General features: G+C 47.7%; 1 protein-coding gene and 1 long non-coding RNA gene across 2 annotated transcripts in view; both read right to left on the bottom strand.

Moving 5' to 3' along the window:
- LOC144172987 (alkaline phosphatase-like) overlaps positions 1-22,476 on the bottom strand; it is a 103,398-nt gene that overhangs the window by 76,103 nt on the left and 4,819 nt on the right. The window lies entirely within an intron of this gene.
- Positions 477-6,744, bottom strand: LOC144172986 (uncharacterized). Its single transcript, XR_013323145.1, has 3 exons — positions 6,089-6,744; positions 3,550-3,634; positions 477-1,075 (listed from the first exon to the last, which is right to left on the bottom strand). It is a non-coding gene; the product is annotated as an uncharacterized LOC144172986 (long non-coding RNA).

The following is a 22,476-nucleotide window of genomic DNA, read 5'->3' as shown; positions in this document are numbered from 1 at the left end:
TTAATGGAAGGCTAAGCAAAAAGGACGCCCGACTCAAAGGTTTCGAGAGTCAACTTCACACGCTCTGGGTGAAGCCAAGTGCCTAGCTTTAAAAGTAGGTACAACGTCGGTGAGGAATCGCTTCGCGTAAGTGAAAAAGGAGTGGGCCGGAAGAGTCAAAGACGCGATCCCGGAAACGTCAGGTCGACTCGAGACGCCCGAAGAGAATGACGAGGAAGCAAAGTAAGATGCACGGGAAGAAGACCGGGGGGGGGGGGACACCACCGTAATTTACTCATAGAACTGCCACGGGATTCGCAAAAAAGAAGCGGAACTAGTGTTACACATTTACTGTCAACTAAACAAGCCCGAAGTGATTGCTCTACAGGAAACAAACGGGAAACCAAGACTTCCTGGGTACGTCACTTACACGGGCCTCAGCGGCGGTGCTCGTACGTAACAACGTGGCGGCAACTGAACACGTCACGGCACACCCTTATGAAAATTTCTACGTCCAGTCAAAAGACAGTCTACGTCCCGAAGGAAACAGACTGCGTGCGTCCTGTGTGTTTCCTCTGTGTTGGAATTTCGCCACCGACTTTCTGCGTACTCCAAGTGTCCCGTGTGTTTCCGTCCTCCATGCGTCCAGTCTATCTCCCAAAGGCAACACAGACACCATACGGCCTTTGTGTGTCCCCTATATGTCTTGAAGGCAACAGACCGCATTCGTCCCTTGTGTGTCCCCTGTATTGAAATTTCGCCACCGACTTTCTGCGTCCTCCAAGAATCCTTTATGTTTCCGTCCTCTACGTATCCCACAAGCTTCCACCTTTTGAGTGCCCTTTGCATGCTGTCAAATAACAGCGCCCAACAGCCAGCTGCATGTAGAAAATGTCAGCCAGCTCCACAGTCACTGTTTCATGCTGCAGCTGTTTCTGTAAGAGCAAGCTGACGAAAATCACATGAATCACACGACTCTTGCAAACCTGACTATTTTATTCAGGTTGGATCCATACGTGCTGCTGCCGCCTGCCACACCAGGTGTCGCCTCATCTTGACCCCTCACAGGACGGGATAGCCACTGCCACGCTTGAACCTGAAATGACAAACGGATTGATCGCATATGAAGGGGTTTAAACAAACACGTCTCAAACATTTGCTGGTTATGCTTATAAATATAAAGGAGTGTTCCCACACAAAACCGAACCAAGTATCCTGAAAGAGAAGGTACAACTTCTAGGTTGCAAAATTAGCCACAAAATTTAGACCACATAAATTAACTAATGAGCTTACGAACATCAAATATGACATACTGTTACATAGGCAACACAACCCAGAACTAAGTACTGTTTAGATTCATGGCCTCCTCATGACGGGCATTCATACAGCCTCGCAAGAACATTTGAGATGAGATTATTGCAGCAGCACTGTGGGAACAACGCAATATGGGGGGGGGGGAGGGGGGCAGGGAAGGCAACATAAAATTGCATGAACATGCTAAGACAGGCATTGATCAGTCGTCATCATGAGTAGTTGTTTGTGTCTACGCGTTCTTTGGAACCTATAAAGGCAGCAGTATAAAGGCAGAGACATCACTTGCATTGTCTAGTTTGTCTGTGCTTGCTTACAAAAAGCAAAATGTACATCACCATGAACTGACCAACCTCTAGGTTGGCTCCTCACTTCTTATATTTCCTTGTGTCGATGGGTAGCAGACACAGGAACACAAATAAAAAACAACCCTAGAAAAACGTGGTGGATAGCACACTTGCACCCATCATTGCACGCGTGCCACGTGGTCACTCATCCCAACAGATGTACAGTGCACGGAGTGACCCCCAAGCAGCGAAAGCTGGGCGTGGTCGCTCTGTACTTTGTGAAAATACAAGCTACTAGAAAGATTTGACAGATAGCACAAACAGTGCAGGTGCGCCAACTTTGCACCATGGCACGAATTTTTCAACGCACAACAGAAAACGCACCGGTATGTCAGTGACACCGTGGAGGAGAAATTCGAAGACAAACCAGGACATCAGTGACAGTGAAAGGGTTAAAGCTGTCGAATACAGCAAATTTAATTTCAGGGTTTATGCTTACCAGCAATGAGGAAAGCTACCGCAGTAACTTGAGCCGACTACTCTGTAACGTGCACTCAAATGCTAAAAACACACAAGCATTTTTGCATATGTTTGCACACAGAGCATTCATACTGTTCGGAAATAATGCAGGTTTTTCCTACTATAAACATCATAATATTGCCCCCAACCACGCCATTTGATTTGTTTACAAAATGTTTTGTTACAAGCACCTGGCCACACCCTGCAATCTTATCCTTTTTTAAGGGAACCGTCTTTTTCCCCTTTTTCCTTTGTATGCTGCACCAGCAGTCCTGTTTGATATGGAAAGGGTGTTGCTTTGCAATCCCTATCCTAGCTTTTCCTGTTTTTTATTGAAAATGTTCTCGATCTAAATGAATGAGTGCAAAAGAAACCCTGCAGCATTCAATTCGCCAACGCTCATCCATGCACGTCCCTTTGCTGACTCCTTCGAGGTTTGTGTTTTTTTATGCTTACTGCAGAGCACAAGTTTGCTCCGATAATCTATATTTTTACAAAAACCCTGCATTATCCGTGGCTACATAACAATATTCCAAACAAAGTCTGATACACAAACCAGAACCCCCCACAGCTCTTTCTTCAATTGCTGAGTACCCTTCTACAATTGATTGATTGTAGGGTTTAACGCGCCGACGCAACGCAGGCGATGAGGTGCGCCGTAGTGGAGGGCTCCGGATTAATTTTGACCATCTGGGGATCTTTATCGTGCGCCAAAATCTCGTACACATGGGCGGTTTTGCTTTTCGGCTCCATCAGAAAAGCAGCCGCCGCGGCCGGGAATCGAACCCGCGACCTCGTGCTCAGCAGCGCAACGCCTTAGCCACTGAGCCACCGCGGCGGGTACCCTTCTACAATTAGGACCATCATTATATTTGCTAGAGTAAATAATAGCTGTTCGGGGGGGGGGGGGGGGGGGCCTACGATGGCCAGTGAGACTCATTACACTACATGAAACACAGTGGCAAAAAGGCACGCAATACACCCTTTTCACTGCTAGGCACAAGTTGCATCTAGGGCATTGAAGTGAATTCACCTAAATTCTATTTCTGGGTGCATGGAATTGTTTCACTCATGTAATGTAATCCATAATATGACTTTTGAGTAGAAGTCTAAAGATCTAGTTCATCTGTAATAGGCGGTAGAAGAAAAATCCCCACACATGTCTGTGGGTACCACGCAACTACCACAGTGAACAAGGGTGACAAAGTCGTTATTAATTAATTCATGGAGCAAGGACGCAGCCCTGATGCGACAAAAAAAATAAGAAAGGTACCAGGAAGTTTCTCACCCTCATCGGTTCCTTATTTTTTGCCCCATCTCTGCAATGTTCTTATGTCTTAATATCACTAAGGTACCACAAGAATGCCACAATGGTTTTCTATGTTTTCATGTTCTCTCAGCCTTCAAAATCGAGATTTTCATGCATTTCACAGCTGTAATGAACTCCACTTACAGGTCGTGCAGGATAGATAGAAACAGGAGGCAGCCAATTCTTCTGGTAGCTCACAACGTACATCCTCCATGTCAAACACCTGGCCCTGTAAAAAATGGAAGTTCAAGTAGTAAACAAGCCGTAAATATGCGGTATAATGCCGTGAAATACTCGCTCTGACAGGACATGACAGAATTTCTTTTTTGTATGGCAAAAAAGGCACCTTCAGTTCTTTCAAGCTAAAAAATAAGTACAGTGCTCACTGATTGAAACGCAACACTGCGAGCGCGTGGCCGCCAATACATGCAGCGCCGTATATGGACGCCGCTGTCGCTGACAGCGCACCGCTGTCGCTGCGGGGAACCACTGCCCCGCTTATTGGCAACCCGAAGCAGCAAGCTTATGGTCAAAACACTCTCATCCTCGTGGTATACCACAATGCAACACCTAGCTTCCACGGGCGTCCACTGGCGGCGCTGCATGTAGCGCAGGTTACGCGCTTGCAGTGTCGCGTTTCAATCCGTGAGCACTGTACATACATTACAATCCTTACAAGGCTTTCAGCCATACTTTAAAGGAACAGAAGCATCCTTACACTGAATTAATGTTAAACTAAGCCTATTAAATATCCCTAGGTGGTAGAAATTTGTGGCCTCAGATTTCCACTGTACAAGCATATTCTCTGGTCCAGAGGGTGCGAAACGTGGTTACGGCTTTTAAAGGAGCCATGAAGAGAAAACACAAGTTTGGTTCATTCAAAGGATTCCGTTGCTAGAATCATGCTGACCCCATTTTTAACATAAACTCCACTCAAATAAGCTACAAATTAGGAACAAAAGAAATGGCCATGCGACCAGCTCATTTCCCGCAACAGAACCTATGTCATACCAGCCAGCTCTGCAGTTAGCGGAGGGCGGCAACAGCAAACGCGAATTAGGCAGAGGCTATAAGCTTGCCGAACGAACTATTTGCGCTTAAATTTAGGGCACATTCTTTTTACAGCAGTAAGAATGGTGGGACCAACAGTAAAGGTTAGGAAAGCACATGTAAGCATAGAAGTACCAATGCGTACTGCTGTTGGTACTGCGCGCACTATGCTTGGTTTAGCTGCACAGGACTGCGGGGCTTTGGGGTTGTCTCGGACAACAATGGCCGATTGACACAAGCAACGGTGTCTTACGTGACCATATTTGTGGAGCGAGCACTATGTTTCACGAAACGATTATTTTCTCGCTGAACAAAAACAAGCCACGTTTAAATACGGTAAAAACAAAACAAAAGCAGAAAGCGGCTTGCCACGGTGTGGTGGCACCATCTAGGTTAACTAACGGTAAAGAAGGTTTCCCAATCGGCTGCAGAGCGGTCGGTTCCTGTGATGTCATTGCAGACCCTGAAAATGCACGATTTAGCGGGAAAACCAAAATTTTAGCTTCAATTAATGAATTTCTCAGTGAATAAAGCATCGTTTGCATTTGGACAAGTGCTGGGGGCACCATACCACACGAAATCTTTCGAATAACACAAACTTGTATTTTGTCTTCATGGCGCCATTAAAATTCTCTCTGAGGCACATGGTGAACGTCTCAGCGTGCCAATACCTCCAAGAGGTAGGCAAGTTGAAATGCTGACGAAACGAAAAAACAGTATGGCGAAGGAGCACGGTGGCAAGCCCACGCCCTGTTTAATCTTTTTCGCACCGTGATTGTATCCCCATCACATGCATATTTGTAAGAATCAACACGTTTAACCCATGCTCAACATGTTACGGTCAACACAATTTATGCAAGCCAGCTACAAATAATGTCACACCACACAAGAATTTCTGTCTGATCATGACGATGCTGGATGAGCTTAGGAAGGTGGAAAAATTTCTTGCATTAAAACAGTGAAAGCTGCCCTGTGACTGCACCAGCAATGCAGGCTGGAACAGCATGTTTTCAAGCTGCGACGTCTAAACAATTATCTGGTCAAATGTTCACTGCCTAAAGACCTTGTGCATGTGGTACTACTTATAAAGTTGCTAGCAATGCTTAAATGTTTAAAATTCAACGTATATGCAACTCTTACGTATTATAACTACAAATGTAATGCAGCCTCCTTGCATTTCTTTACCCGTAAACGAAAACTACCCGTTAGAACAATGCTAAGCTGCCTACGTCCTGTAAAAAAATATACTGTGGGTCAACTGCCTCCTAAAAAAAAAAAAAAAAATCGGGGAGTGGGCGTTTTGTTTTACAACCATTAACGCAGTTTTCTTTTTTTTTTCTTTTTTTCATGCAACAAGCTTTAACGTCGAATCCACCCAAGCCAAGCGGCGGCCGCTGGGCCGTCAGCATAATATTTTCGTTGCCGACAATGGCAAGGGGGTCGATCACTCACACAGCATACTGGCCGCCGCTCCTGGAAGCTCATTATGACCGCGCCGACGCAGCCGGTAATTTACAATAAAAGAAGCGCGGCGAGCCGAACACCAAGGAATATACTCAACACGTTTAGCAAAACAGCACTGCGGCAACGCGTAATAAAATTTTAACATGCACCACGATAAACAATAACTTACGGCAGAACACGCAGCATTTTTCACACGTCGCGTCGACAGACTGGAACTTGCAGTAGAGACTCTTGATTCACGTAGGCACGCACAACTTGCCAGGTATTTTGTCAAATGGCGACCTCGATGTGCGTTTGCTACAGCAGCGCAGTACGGCGACGACACAGACGCTTTGCCAGCACTCACGATGTTTCAGGTGGCACAAGAGCACTAACACGTAATATTACGGCAGGAGGAGCACGTAGTAATTCACGTAACACCAGCAAATCGAAAACAAACCACCAAAACCACGCACAACGAACAAACCACGTCTTTTCTTGCGCACCTATAACAATGACTGCATATAAGCTAGCCTAGACTAGACTTATTACTACAGTTGGCTATCTAGCAGTCATAGAGTTTTAGCAGTTACTTTCTTCCTTCATCATCACCCCTGAAGCAAACTAGGCAGACGCCATTATAGTATTTTGTTAAAGTTGATAATAGCAAACATATATATAATGGCAGTATATTTTCTTGATGCGAGCAACGTCTTTTGTTGTCGTAAGTTGTTGCTACTCAAAAGCGAATAAAAATGAATTAACAAACGAAGTTATTATCATCGTCATCTACATCTAGATTGACTGTTTTGTGTTTTGTTCAGCGTCCAAGCATTCACCATTCACTGTTTGTGGGCTTTTCACAAAGAGAACGGCCGGATAAAAAAAATTATTCCCCGCAGACATACGCAAACACACGCGCACACGTACACGCACGCACGCACGCACGCACGCACGCACGCACGCACACACACACACACACACACACACACACACACACACACACACACACACACACACACACACACACACACACACACACACACACGCGCGCGCGCGCGCGCGCGCACGCACGCACGCACGCACGCACGCACACAAAAGCACCGTGCGTCAAATCCACGCAGGCAAACAATTCACTCAAATGGAGGCTTAGCAAGACTATGTGAGCTCAAGTATTTAGACCTAGGTTTACGACCTGGACGCGTGTTGTTGTAGTGGCGTGGAGGTTAAGTACTCGCCTAGTGATTGAACGGGCGGAGGTTCGAAGCCCGCTCAGTGACCTTGTTTTTTTTTTTTTAACCGTGTTTTAATTGAAGTTTTTCTGCCTTAGGTTATATTTTGACATTGTTGTTGCTCTCGTCTGGCTGTGTCCCTTTTTTTTCTGTCGCAATATATTTCTACCGCAAGCTCTGCCCCAAAATCAGTACACCGCTTCAGCATTTAGTTGCAAGGATAAGCCATTTTACAACGACCCTGAAGGAAAACACAGACTAGGACAATCGAAAGCCACTTTTTAGGTTGTTTTTGTTTTCATTGCTTCGTTTTCTATTCGGCTTTTTGTGTTCTTTTTACTTTTTCTGGTCTGTATATTCTTCTCCCTCCCACTTTTTTTCGTAATGGGAGGGACGAGGCACTTCGAACAGCCTCGTTCAATATGTATCCTTCTTACGCCACTGTTTCATACAAACGTACCAGTTGGTAATATTAATTCTGCGAATTTATCAGACCTCACTAGCACGAAATAACGTATACAGTGCTGCAGAATTTCCACAAACCATCGGCATTGTTTCTTACCATCTCTAGCCAAGCCAAAAAACTTAACCTTTCGAGTATAATTAAGGCTTACATGCTCGACTTTATGTTTACTTGAGGAAGCACAATCTTCAGAAAAAGAATGTAAGGCAACAAATAGTTATCCTTCCTCCCAGTGTCCTAGAGGCAACACAAAAGACATAAGTCAGTCTTTTGACTTCATTTTGCCTTCAGTACATACATAAGCAACAGCATTACGGCACACAGAAGAATTAAGACAGCAAATTCAAGTTCTATCTTACAGCCTTTGTCCTAGAGGCAACAGAGGGGAAACAGGCCAAAGTCTTTTGACTTCATTTTGCCTTGAGTACACACATGGGCAATAGCATTGCGGAACTCAGAAAGAGAAGAAAGCAAGTCATTTTTAAAGTTTTATACCTCTCATCCGAAATAAAATCTTTGTATAGAAATTTAAACTTTGTCTTTACCATAGTACATATAAAGGTAAAACATCATGGCTGTTTATCCGGCAGTCTATAAAAAGTACACAGCCTGCTTATGTCCTAGAGCTAACACAAAGGAAAAGTCAAAAGAAAGGCCACACAGTCAACATGCAGGAGACACAAAGTAAACAGAAAGGAAAAGTTCATTTTCATAAGGGCAGGGTGGGTGCGAGCACAAACTGGTCGAAATTCATTAAAAAAAATGGCAGCTTGGGAAATATATTCGTAATGTGTGCGTACTGCCGCCCCTCCACACGGCAGCACGAATTTGACCGCATCGTGAGTCAGGTGAAGGGGTTGGCGGGGACTAGGCCGCTGCTGATCCTTGGTGACTTTAGCGACTTTCACGCAACGTGGGGCTATAAGTTCAAGTCTAAGAGAAAGAAAGCATTGGTCATTGCAATGGATGATCACGAGATGGCCCTCCTGAATGAGCCGGACGTAACCACCAGAAGAGGCAACAGTGCAGCGAGGGACCCTACGCCAGTGTTGTCGTGGTTATCGGGCACGCTAGACATTACCTGAACAAGCGAAGAAGCGGACCTGGGGTCTGACCACAGCGTTATCGGCATTACGATCCGAAGGTCCCAATATCGGGCTGCGCTGGGGACGGCGCGGATCACGGATTGGGACAAGATGAGAAAGTTTACCCAAGAACAAGAAGAGGCATCCGAGGATGAATCGCAACAAGCCGAAAGAAAATAGACATACACTGAATGGGCGAGGGAGCAGAAGAAGGTCCTCCAAAAAATTCCCTCGCACTTCCCCGAGAGGGAGAGTGTGTAAGTGCGAATGCACGGTTGTTGATTGCGCGATTATGGTGGATATCGTGATCTTAATGAGTAGTCGAGAGATTACACACACGCACACAACTACAAAGAAAGATATTTCACTCGTTATTGCTGGTACCGTTGCCCGGTCCGCCATCATCGTTATCGAGATGCAGGACCAGCGACCGCTCTCGACGACGGCGCGCGCTCGACTAATACCCTCCGGCGCCACGCGGCCGCTACACGAGCGCCCTCACGCGTCGGAATGCGGAGCGCCCGCTACGCGAGCGAGAGCTCTCCCGCCCGAAGTGGAGAGGAGGCGCCCAACACCCGCAGTCGCTGAGCGGAGAGAGGAGGAGGAGAGTAGCGCGCGCCCATCTACCCCCGTTGCTAGGGAAGACGAGGAGCGCGCGCACCCGCAGCTGTTGCTATGCGGACGACGGCGGCGGACGATTCAGGCTCGCTTAAGAAGTGCATTCGCACTTCAAATTCACCCAAGAAATCGCAATGATGTCGCAGACACCACGCGTTGAGCCAGACTGACCCACATGTGGGTGGCAAACAAACTTACAAACTACTCGGTAAGATGTGCGGTGCAGCGGTCCGCGGCCTCCTAGAGCACATCAACGAAGCCTGGGAGAGCTCGTGGTTGCCGTAGGAATGGAAGGAAGCTGAGGTCCGCTTAACCGCAAAGACCGGCAAGGCCCTCAGGATAGACAACATGCAGCCCATCTCCCCACGTCTTGCGTGGGGAAGGTGATGGAGCGCATAGTCCTTCGCCGGCTGCAGAAGCACTTCAAAGAAAAGGGTCAGAGGCCGGAGACGATGTACGGCTTCAGGCAAAATCTCTGCACCCTAGACGTGATCATCTAACTCCATGAGCTGGTCGTTAAGCAGGCAACGATGCACGCGCCGCGAGGGACACTCGCCCTCCACCACAAACGAGCGTTTGACAACGTGTCCCCCGCGAGCGTGTTGAAGAGTCTGAACAAGACAGGTGTGGCCGCAAGACATTCGGCTACATAAAACATTTTCTGTCAAACCGAACGGCGAGCCTCAGGATAGGGGAAGAGATGTCGGACCCTGTGGAGTTCTGCGATAGAGGCACTCCTAAGTTTCGGTCTTGTCACCCCTCCTCTTCACTCTGGCCCTCCTGCCCCTTCCCGATCTACTTTTGTAAATCGAAGGCGTGGACCATGCGTTCTACGCCGACGACATCACGGTGTGAATGGCAGATGCGTCAGCAAAGGAAGCCTTTCAGCGGGAGCAACAACCATGCTCGAGTACGCCAAATCGTGCGGACTGAGCTGCGCTCCCCAGAAATCGGAGCTGGTTATGATCCAACCGGGGAAACCAAAGGAGCTGCCTCCGAATGGGACCATCAACATCGACGGAACGGCCATCAACGCAACATAGCAGATTATGATTCTCGGCCTACTGCATCGGAGCAATGGGAAGGCACACGCCGCCGTCACAAAGATCAAGACGACATCACAACATATACTTAGTATGATTCGGAGGGTGTCTAACAGAAAGCGAGGCCTGAAGGGGACGATGCCGCGCGTATCCTTCGCGCGTTGGTAGTGGCGTGGGTTACCTACTCCGCTCCGTATCTCTAGGTCAACAAGGGAACAGGGACACTCTATACACAATGCTTCGCAAGGAAACGATTGGAAGCACTGGGCATGCACATATACTCATCCACGCAAAGTCTTCTAGACATGGACGCCCACAACACGGTCGAGGAGCTCATCGAACCCCACCTTTCTAAACAGAGAATCCTACCCAGTTACATGAAGCACGGACGAGCTCTCCTAAGTAAGATGGGATGGGAGATCGAGCCAGTACCCATCGAGGCGGCCCTTCCGGGAGACTGGAAGACGACCATTGAGACAAAACCCTTTCCCCAGAAGATGACGCTGGGCAAAGACGACGAGAGGCGCACCGCGCGGGCCAAAGCCATGGCCCGGAAGCTGGAAGAGAACCCCAAGGTCCTCTACGCGGACGCCTCGCTTTGAAGACAAAGCGACCGGGTAGCGGTGGTGGTTAGGTCCAAAGACAGGCTGATCGTCAGCGCGACCCTGAAGACAACAGACCCGGCAGTTGCCGAAAACTCCGCTATGCAACACTCGCATATCCGAGCGTGGACACTGTGGTCACCGACACAAAGACAGGCTACGGAGGCTTCCGCAGGGGGGTAATGTCCTCCGCGGCCCGAGCCATTCTATCCAATGCAAGCCTCCGGGTCCAGCCATAGAGCTCGTGTGAGTCCAGGCTCACTCGCAGGTTACAGGCAACACCATCGCCGAATACCATGCCCGAGAAATGTCAATCCGGGCCGAGCACGAGCCGGGAGAGCTAGCGTACCCGGTTACCAGCTTTCGGGACATTACCGGGATGTACAGAGAGGAAAGGTGCAGACTGCCAAAACCACACCCCAAACTGACCAGGCAGCAACAGACGATTCTGCGTGGAGCGCAAATGGGATGGCTTGCGCATCTCGTATAATGAACCGTATGTACCCTGCGAAACACGATATGCTCTGTCCGCTTTCCAAATGAGCAAAGAGCACCCTGCTGTGCAGCTTGGCAGAGTGCACAGAACTCAAGAACTCCCTTCTTACCTTCCCCCCAACACCCCCAATCTCCAACCCCTTGAGCGATGGGAGACCTTGTTATCCAACCCCTTCCTGCCGACTCAGCTCGCACTGATGGGCGGGGGCCAGGAGCGTTTGGGAACATTGGGTCCCGTAAGTAGGGAACCACCCCGCCTGGTGCCTTCGTGCGCCACCGATATATTTTGGGCTCAATAATAGTTGATTCATCATCATCATCGAGGAGCGAATAGAGAAGCGGAGCGAAAACTTGTTGTCCTACGGATTGATTTAGGAGCCGATACGGAGACAGGGGAGACAGACGATGCACTTACCGAGCACATCTGCGGGTTTACCCCTCTGTTCTCGCTGATGGCCACGTGATAGCGCCACGCGACCTCTCGCGCCGCTGTGAACTCCACCCACAGTGCTTGTACAGGCCATGTGCACGCCTTGCGCATGCGCTAGGAGTTATAAAAAATACAGGAAGCTCACACCAACGCATGGCATCTCACTTCTCCTCCGTCTCTGCCGTCGATCTAGTTGGCTGGCGGCAGAGACGGGGGAGAAGCTAGATCGTCTAACACGGGGCTTGTGCTTCCTTTAATTTTGTAAAAAAAGTTTCCACTCATCTGCTTCACCATTAAAACTCAATGAACCACCATTCATGGATTATGCATTATTTCACCTTAGCCAGGAATACCTCTGTCAAGAAATAAAGGGTGTGGTTAACTGTATTTCACTTGCGTCTGGTTTCACTCTTTTTAGTTCTACACGTGTGAATTCAAGGGACGTAGCGTGGATAATCCTTTTGGGTGTCATTTACAGCTTTGATTTTCAACCGCCTTCACAGGGTGGATCGGCGTTGTTGCGACCCAGGGGAGCGTGAAGTGGACCGTGGATGGTGTGGTGCCGGGGCATTCACGATGACTAAGTTGAAGGAGAAGAAAACTTTATGTACAAGTATTTACACCTGGACCTCAGAGAACAGGCAGTGCGCTCCTGCGCGCGAGAGATTAAATAGGCGCGTAGGGTCCGTTCCCTTTTACCTTTTTTCTGGGCTGACGTCAAGGCACACCAATCACAAAATTCATGGCGCTGATAGTAGCGCCCCCATGCACAAGCACACACACACACACACACGCACACACACCGAAACACAAACACACACACACGCACACACACGCACACACAATGCACACAGTTCTAGTCTTGGGGTCCAATTCACAGAAGGCACAGTTAACTAAGTCATGAGTGGCAATGTCGCTGTTGACATCGGACGTCGATAAGTAAGGTCAGTCCGTGTGTGCATTGTGTGAATTTTCACCTTTCGCTTTCTCCTCCCCCTTCCCATCCTCACTTCCCCGCAGGGCCTTATGGCCTCTCGTCTTTAACAAAGTGTTTCACTCACTCACTCACTCACTCACTCACTCACTCACTCACTCACTCCCTCACTCACTCACTCACTCACACACACACACACACACACACACACACACACACACACACGCACGCACACACGCACACGCACACGCACACGCACACGCACACACACACACACGCACGCACACACACGCACACACACACACGCACACACACGCTCTTCTCTTGCGCAGGTGAGCGTTAGGTTGCCCCCGCAGTGGCAATCCACCTGGGGTCGGAGCCCCCTTTGTCCTGATGATGTTGCACCCCCGGGAAGACGTCTTGCATTCCTCTTTCGTAATATTCGTCGAGTGGCTCGTTGAAGACGTCTCCAGCGTTGTCAGACACGCTACAGAAGGGCATGACAATGATGCGCAGGCACGCCGCCGAAGCTTGCAGTGCGGGATGCCAAGAGAAGCTATTGTCAGCACCGCCGCTGCCCGGCTGGCACTTGAGGGGCCGTGAGGTCGCTGAAAGGGGCATTGTCCAGTGGCGGCATAGTTCACTCTGACGTCATCATGGACACACCTGGCCGTCGAACGTTGATGAGGGAAGGCACGCGGCCGACGCCAGGCTTTGGTGCTCGACCCGAAAATTATATAAGAAGCATTTCACAACAGCGTGCATTTTTTGTCACTGACACTGGGATTGGTCGGCTTCGCTATCAACGACTTACGTCTTTACATCTGCGCCACTTAAGCTGTTCGTTCGTCTCGGCCTTTGCTGTCACGGCGTTACCCTAAATTTCTTCTTTGTGTGGGCGCTAGTGCTTGACTCCTGATAAGCCCGGCGGTTGATATCTCGTGCAGGGTCCCGGCACTTGCGTAAAGTGAATACTATGGAAAGAGGCCGAGATGAGTGGGTCATCTTTCACAATAGAAATGATGCCGCGAACCACCATTATATAGAAACCGCGCTGCTTCTTGCCAGGGAAACAGTAGCACAACTGCCAAAAACGAGAAGAAAACACAAGCGGCGAACCAGAGTCAAATAAGAGGCGCGCGCAGTCGGGCGTCGGCCAATCTAATGCCCTGCGTTTTTCTGGCAGAGAGGAGGACAGCCTTTTCGAATTGATTTCGCCACTGAATAAAGTCTCGTAAACGCGGCGGGAGTGGTCGAAACATAGCGTAGAGACTGGAGACCAGTGATGTTCCGTGCTGCTGCGAAAAATTCTCATTGCTAGGTTCAGAAAATCCCTATTTTTTTGCGTTTTTTCCCCGCAGGTTCCTCGTCAATTTCCTCCAACTTTCCCTGCATTGTTTTTTTGCGACTGATGGATTTTCACGTAGCTTGCTGCTCGGTATTCGGCGTTAGCCAGCACCATGTATGTCTACCTTACATAACCTTTGGGAAGCAGATGCCGTTCAGAGAATAGGAGTTTCAGCGTGGACTAAATTCCAATGTATCTACCGCTCAACAGCACGTGACTATGAATTTTACGTTTTTGCATGCTTAATTTACATGCTGAAGCTCTAAGTTAAACTGCCTGTACGAAAAAGAAGAGGCTTTGTTGGGAATCGAGGTAATTTTAGCTCAGCGAGGGGCTTCTGGCACCACCTCTTGCTGACAGCACGCGGACTAAAGGGCCCCCGAAATACGTTTTTGTATATATTTCGCACCAATACATGTGACCAGGCTTCAGCCCTTGAATCGGGGGTGCTTCATGCTTGACAAGCTCTTTCTCATGAAGTATTCTTTCTGGTAGCTACCTCTTGTTTTATGAAATGCATCGGAAGTTGTCTTGGCTGCTGCAGATATTTGAACATAAATCCGACGGAGTGTTAAGGGAACTTTCCAAAGAAAAAAACAAAGTTAAAAATGACGCGAGGTGTGGTTTAGTGACATTATTTTTTGTTTTACTCCACGGCTTCCAAATTTCGCTGTATGTGTTAAAGGGAACGAGCAAGCGGCCGCCCGGTTAGGCCAATCGTAGTTTACAAAACGAAAACAAGATTTCTTCTCAGCAGTGTGTTGGACATGAATCAGCGGGAAAAGCAATAAAAAGTAGCGAAACTGTTAAGCGGCGTTTGGTTTTCAATAATTACCTGAATGATCGCGAAGTGAACGTACACGGTCGCTTGTGTCTTGGGACAAGGAACACCACGAATGGAAGCACCAAGGTTCGTACGTGTACAATGTAAATTCGATCACAAAAGACTATTTTTTACAACGGAGCAATTTGGATGATGTCAGCCAAAAGAAATTTGGACCGCTGGCAAGTACAATTTACGCAGGTGCGGGTAGGGGCCCGCGGAAATGTTATTCCAGCTATACTAGTCAGCTATTAGCTTAGCGTTCGGCGGTCATAGTGTGGCGCGCCCGCGTACCATGCGCCCGTAGGCATGATGCCGAGGCAGGAATGGCGTGCAGTTTCGGTGTTGTTATTTGTAGGCAAGTCGGAATCTACAATCCATCATACTTTTTTTCCTTCTGGCTCCTGAACTCTTAAATGGCAGAACCACTGGAATAGAAACCCCAAAAGCACTGTATTTTCGCGATTCTAACACCCCCCTCCGCAATTTTAGGGGGAAAAAAATTTGGATAAAAAGTGTGCATGCTAATCTAAGCACCCGACCTCCCCCTTTCTAAGCCACCATCGCAAGGTGCATTTGACACGCGTAGAAGCAGCGCGAGTTGACGCTGGGGCGAAATCGTTTATGAAGCTTTCAATTACAAACTACTTCAACGGAACTGAAGACGACCTGTTGGGGCAGTGAGGGCGGCGGCCCAAAGGATATAACGGACTCTAATGGTATTGAAGGTTGCTGAGGATCAGACTAAGCGGTTTATTCACTGTCTGCACCTATTTTTCTTTTGAACGTTTTGCCATATAAAACTTTATTCTGTGCGCTCGTCTCTTCACGATACGGCCGAGAAAAAAGTGACGGGTGGGGGGGGGGGTAATTTAGTTTCTTTCGAATCTAAGCACTCCCTCCACCCCCCCCCCCCCCCAGCCCCCTTTTGCGCATCTCGATCGTCGGAAAAAGGGGGTGCTTAGAATGGAGGAAATACGGTATATGTATCTATTCAAAAGTGTCGTTTCGAAGAGTCATTAGAACCCATTTAGAAGTATGGGGCCCAAGATTTGACTCCCCGAGCGTCTCTACTAACGACAAGATTTTATTTTAAGGGGGAAAAAAAATCAAATTTCGGGATTAACTGCGGTGAATCAACGCTTGCGCTAGGAGGCGCGCAGTAGTTCGAGGCTACGGATTAATAGAGAGTTTTAGTAGACCGTTTTAGACGGTCTGCTCCGGTATCCGGCACAACGGCAGCGTCGGCAGCAGAAACGCTTTTAGCTGAGCGATAACGGTATCCCTCTCGATGGGGAATCATTTGCGGCACTGGTTCTGTCCTCTCCTTGTGAAACCAAAACGTCATCCCATAGTAAACATAGCAATTGGCATTGTGGTCCCACAAATAAAGTAAAATATCGTGCTTTGTGCCTTATTTCTACTTTTTAATATAATGTATTCGCTGACACGGTATAATGGTCCTAAACACTTTAAGAGATGCCGTTCAACGTTGTAAAAGCCCGGAGAAGGCTGCCTTGTCTTTGTCGGCGCTGTATTGAAATAGCCTGGCGCTTCGGTCGACGTTTTTTGCTTCAAAGCTAAGGCTCGTTTAGGTGTGTGGCACCTTTGCCTATTCGGAAGTTGTTTTGCAGTTTCCTCGCTCGTGTTTCAACTGACAAAATGGAGTTCGCCGTAATTATGCATTGCCGTAGCGGGCCCGCCTCGCGGGGGGCGACCATGTTAGAATTCCGCGCGGTAGCTTAAGCTGCCGCGACGGTCCGCTATGTTGTTGTTTCACGTCTTTATTTCACCTAAATTGCCCCTGGGGGGCTGCTGTGAAATGGATAAAAAAACGAAAAACCTTTAAGGGGATAAGAGGCCCCGACTAGCGGAGCGGGGCTTCACGCAGGTATCGCCGTTAGCGTCCTAGCGCCCCACATATGCGTAATGGCGCTGCCGCTTGCTATCGGAGCGGCGCGGAGCGTCAGAAACAGTCAGCTAAAACTCTCTGTTTTGATCACCTGGAGATCTTGAACGAGCGTGAAAGTAAAGACACGCACGCAACACTGGGTACCATCAGAAAAAATTCACGCATCTCAGACGTTTACCGGGCTTAGACGTTTACATGTGGCTGTGAGTATATAAGATTATTGTGCAATATAAATTTTACTTTGGCCGTGTGGCTGAATCGAGTCACAGACGGACAGACAGACAGACAGACATACATACAGACCAAACTTTCTGTGTTTAAGTAGCCCAAGAAAGACTATCATCTTTAAAAAGACCTTCCGCTGGTTATGTGGCAAGAAAAATCACCATGCTGACATGGCAGTGGAAAGAAGTATTTCATTCCATCACGGCCGGCGACAAACCAGCTTTTTTTTTCGCTTGATGTCGGCTGAAAATCGGTTGTAGAAATTGTTATTATTTATGTGATGGCTCACGTTTTTCCATCGCTGTTGCATACAGAAAACTTGGTGTCCGGATAAGTTGCACCGGATCATTTTTCACGATTCCGTGCTCTTTCCTATTTTAAGGGAGGCTTTCTTGTTCTTACAATGGCGTTGTTGTAACCAAAACTCAGTGGAGGAAAGTCAACTTTACACAATGGGACGGCACGTAGCATGATGGTGATGATAATAAGGATAATGATGACAAAACAATTTGCTTGACGTGGTCGGAGTCGAACCGGGATCCCTTCAGTTAGGTAGCGACGTCTATCCGATTGCGCCATTTCGACACCGTCGAAGATGGGAGGTGGGAAGGGGGCTGTGTTTTTCCGTGAGGGATTCGCTTGCTGTCGTCTGAGTTTGAACTTTTACTCGCAGGCACTTTGCACTGTGATCGTTGACGTTTGGACTTAAACGCAGAGGCTTTAAATTTGGTCCTTTCGCCATTTGATTTTCGCACCCAAGAAAGCTTCGTGTTTAAACCATCTTCGTCGTTAAACATGGGATTTGATTTTTTCACTTCCTTTTGGAAGAAAATTCCGCTCGCGTAGCTCTTCGTTGTCACAGGAAGAAGTGAATGCTAAAGCACCAAATTCATTTTACTCGCCAGCGGGACGTCATAACTTCTCAAATTTATCTATCCCCCTATGAAATGGCATTTCAGCAACTTCAAATATGGGGAATGCAAATTCCTGTTTTTTATTGATGCATTTGCTATTGGTACCCATCGTTTGACCATTAAATTTCTTTCAATTTAGTCTCTAACATGTCCTGAGCACCATGTGTAGCTGGTGGCGGAAAGTTTTTCTGAGAGCTGTGCTGGTATTTACGTTTAATTTGAATTAGATTTTAAACGCGACTCAAGTGAATGAAGCAACATTAATATGTGATGAATATTGGTGCAGAGCTTCAATTTCATCACCTGCTTACTGATATGTATTTCTCCCCAGAAAAAATATTCCTCGGGGCGCTTACTTCTGCTTACATGCATTGAAGGCACAAGCGTGGTTATACTCACCAATACTTCTTTGCTGTTACATTATATTCGCCCGGCCGCGGCGGCCGATTTTCTGATGGAGGCGAAAAGCAAAAACGCCCATGTGTACGAGACTTCGGCGCACGTTAAAGATCCCCAGGTGGTCAAAAGTAATCCGGAGCCCTCCACTACGGCGCGCCTCATCGCCTGCGTTGCGTCGGCGCGTTAAACCCTACAATCAATCACATTATATTCGCGTCTTTTTTTTTAATATGTTTCTTCGTCTCTCAGAGCGAGGTACATAGGAAAGCTCTTTCACTGCTACTACGTGTTTGCGCTTCTTTTTTGGCTTTTGTTTCTCGCTATTTTAGCACGAGTCATTTAACAAACCTAGCAGGCAACACGCCACGCAGCTTCCACGGGATCACAATTTTGTGGGGTCGGGGCACCCCTGATTACTACCGTACTGTTTCGTTCTCATGTCACGCAGCACGCACTATACAGTTGAACCTCGTTATAACGAACACTGATATAGCGAATCATCGGCTATAGCGAACTAAATACAAACTTTGGTTGGTCACACATCATTTTTATGACACTTACTCTTTTATACCGAAGCTGAAACCGTTATAGGCGCACGCTATATCGGGTTTAACGGAGAAGTATTTGACAACGAGAGTTAGAAGTTACCCGAAAAAGACCCCGTCGTCCGGAAGTGCCGAAGTATAAAGGCCCTTTCTTTCGTGGACACTGTGGAAAACTACATCCTGCTCAGGGCTGTGAGGAGCCACCAGGCGAAGGTCACATCTTTCATCAAATAAAGGCGCAGGCCCGTTTTGTAAAGTGACCCCTTTTTTGTTGTAATTTCACGTACTCATGTTCCGGTTTATTGAGACTGAAATAAAACAAGGAGAAAGGGTAAGGTTACCTTGTTTATAGTGGATTCCAAGCACTCAAAATGCATTTTTATATCAAGTATTTTTGTGGGAGCCAGATGTTCGACTTCTTAGAGCCGATTTTTACCTCTCGTGTTACAAGGAATATCGGATATAACCAACTAATTTCATGTGCTGATACTAATTGGTTCTAACGGGGCTCGGCTGTATTGACTTTTCTTCCACGGCTGTCACCGTCCGGCAGTTAAGTGTAGCTGATGCACTTGGCACTCGGATGAAAATGTTACACAAAATCAAATGTTTTTATCTACTCTTTACAGCAGCAGCCCTATTTGTACTGGAGAACAAAAACAACAACGATGACGGCTTTTCGCGGAATAGGGCACTCAAGGCTTTCGTGCAAAAATAAAAAAACCTAGCAAGAGCAAATCTACACACGAATAAAATGGGAAGAAGCGCCAAGGAGTATGGGGAGAGAAACGAACGGAAAGGCAGAGAGTTTATCCAGGTTGAGAGCCCGGATTGCTACTCGACACTGGGGAAGGGGTGTTCAGGCGATGAAAGAGAGGGCAGCCGAAAAAGAGGGGACAGGACCGGGTCCACGCACGCCCTTCAGTCCCTTTGTGGGTATTATAGTCTTTCATCCAAGCGTGTGCCCTTCATGAAGCGCAGAAGGGTTTCTGTTGCCTTCTGCGAAGTTGATTGTAGGGGTCGATGTCCTAGAATAGTCTCTAGTTTGAACGGTTGATTGTGCAATCGGCTGATCTCGGGGGCCAAAACACATCTTTCCGATTAATACTTGGGGAAACAACAAAGAACATGTTCAACCCGTATACTCTCGATGTATGTGCACAAACATGCATGACTGACGAAGTTCACGCGCATATTGTTGCAATAGTGAAAATGGAGATGATTGGCAAAAGGAAAAAAAGAAAGCTTAATATGTAGCCAAGCGGCATTGGAATGCTTGCTCATTATAGATAATTCCGAAAATATTTGCACATTTTCAGTGTGGGGGACAACAGCTCGCGATGTCACCTTCCCTTCGCACCCTTGCAGCTCCGTTGGTGGAGCTGCGAAGGGGCAGATATGAAAACGGACGCCCCAACTTCAGTGAGTCGATTATCACCGACGCATGAAGTAGGTGCAGGCGCTCCGGCGAGTCAGCCACCCCACCGAGTAAATTTGATAAGCGACGTTTGATCTCACGAACTCTGTCAAGTTACGTCAGATTCAACGAAGCCAATATTGCAAACAATAGCTTTAGCAGTACACGGGCGGATTTGTCTCTCAAACATTTATACGTTAACGCGCTGTAATGCAAGAACCATTATGTGAAGTATTATTTATGTGTTTTGATCACAATTTTGTGTTTGTAGCGAGTCCCTAATTCTCCGCTCAAGGCCGCCTCTTCGCGTGTTTTTCTCAACAAATATCCACCGACTTGGTAGAACAGGAGAGTTGGCGAGATAGCGAATTATAAAAAGAACAAACAGCGCCGCATATTTGTCGCTTCTGATGTACCTGTGACGTTGCGCCAGCCGAAGAAGCCGTTATCAGCTGTTTATCAACACTGCTCCTTCTCCCCTCCCTCTTAACCCGTCTCGTACAACGCTACACTTACCCACGCTATCGCAGTTAACGCTTTGTCTTGTCCCAGCCACTGCCCGGCGTGTTCGTTTCAGTTTCTGCGCTGTTTCTTCTTTTTTTATGAAATCAACCGACTGTTTCAAGTGGGTACCTGAGCAAAGTACCCACTTGACGTCATAAGGAAGACGAAGTACGAGGCAAGTATGCTGATGTCACCCCGGCATGCGCGACCAGGCAAACTGTTTCGCCAGTGAATTTCTCATTCGGTTTCTTTGCAAAGAGATAGCGACATTGAGAACCATTTATAAAAACTAGCTTTTGTTTAAATACAACCTGCACGCGCTGCGCATCCAACAATATTTTTCCTTTCAAGGTAACACTCACAACAAGAATGCTCGCCGTTCTACGTTTGTTTCCACCATACTTATCTGTACGGCGCTTTAGATACAGCCGAATCGGCAGCAACGGGCGCCGAAAAAGCCAACGCGTGCTGCAGCCCAGCACAACGTTCGCTCGTCGATGGCCTTGCGAGATGAAACTTCCCTCCGGCACTCGTAGAGCCACTTGCTGGCGCAACGCACGAACGGGCTCTGATACTCCGCGCGGCGAACCCGCCCCGCGTTCGCTGCGAGGCGTTCGTTATGTGCCGTGATCGCTACTTGATACTCACGTTGTTCTTTCTTTGTGTCGACCCCATTCGGCGGTGGCTATTGTACGCCCTACCCGTCTCATGCTGGCGCACGTCGGTAAATGGATGTGACAGGAAAGGCACCTGTTTCATTTGTCACATGTCGTTTTGTCTGTTCTGACCGCCAGTTCCCGCCAGTGTGAATATGTTTCACGGTAAAGTAATGAACACGAGAGAGCTTAAAGGCTAGAGGGATACCTGGAGAGCTAAAGACGACAGCATTGTTTTATGGAAGTTTGCTGCGGTTGTCTGGATTCTCAACTGGCCAGTTGGCCGGAAACAGAAATTAGTGCTAGCAGCACGAACAGATACCCTGAGAGCCAACCCCGTATGTTTGTAGATCTTGGTTTGTACGCTGATATCTGAAGGCGGTTAGTACAAGCAGCGGCGGTCTATGTGAAAGTGAAAAAGCTGCTACAACGGAGAAAATGCGAAACTGCACTTACAGTCACCCATCCTGGCACCCTCACCCTTTGTGTTTTATTTTACAAGCAGCCTTTTCTTTAGCATCTCTGCTAACATGTCTCTAACCCCTAATGCGGTACATAAATGGACCCACGGAGCCAGTTCCCACATCTAACGCTGCCCGTATTGTGACGCGACGTGCATCCCTAACCTATTTCATTTGATATGACACTTCACGGCCGGTCGCGAACCTCTATTGGACCTCGCTTCCTAACCCGCAAATGAAGAAACGCATTTGCAACGCGTTCGAGAGGACCCCCCTCCACGCTTGAGAAAATTATTGAATGCTCTCTGAAAAGTGGTCTCTTCAAGTTAGTTTCATAACCTGGACCGACTCCTGTCCTAAACGTAGCATCTATCTGCTCACAAAATGTGCGAACTATATCTAAACGGGATCATAGACTTTAATATGCTATCCACCATTTCAAGTGATTGAACCTTCAGCAGTGCTTCTTTTT

The sequence above is a fragment of the Haemaphysalis longicornis genome, unplaced genomic scaffold (genome assembly GCF_048455015.1).
Source record: "Haemaphysalis longicornis isolate Haplotype H1 unplaced genomic scaffold, Haemaphysalis longicornis Haplotype H1 scaffold_28, whole genome shotgun sequence".
Classification (NCBI taxonomy): domain Eukaryota; kingdom Metazoa; phylum Arthropoda; class Arachnida; order Ixodida; family Ixodidae; genus Haemaphysalis; species Haemaphysalis longicornis.
Note: the sequence above shows the minus strand (reverse complement) of the source record. Positions and strands in the feature narration are given on the sequence as shown.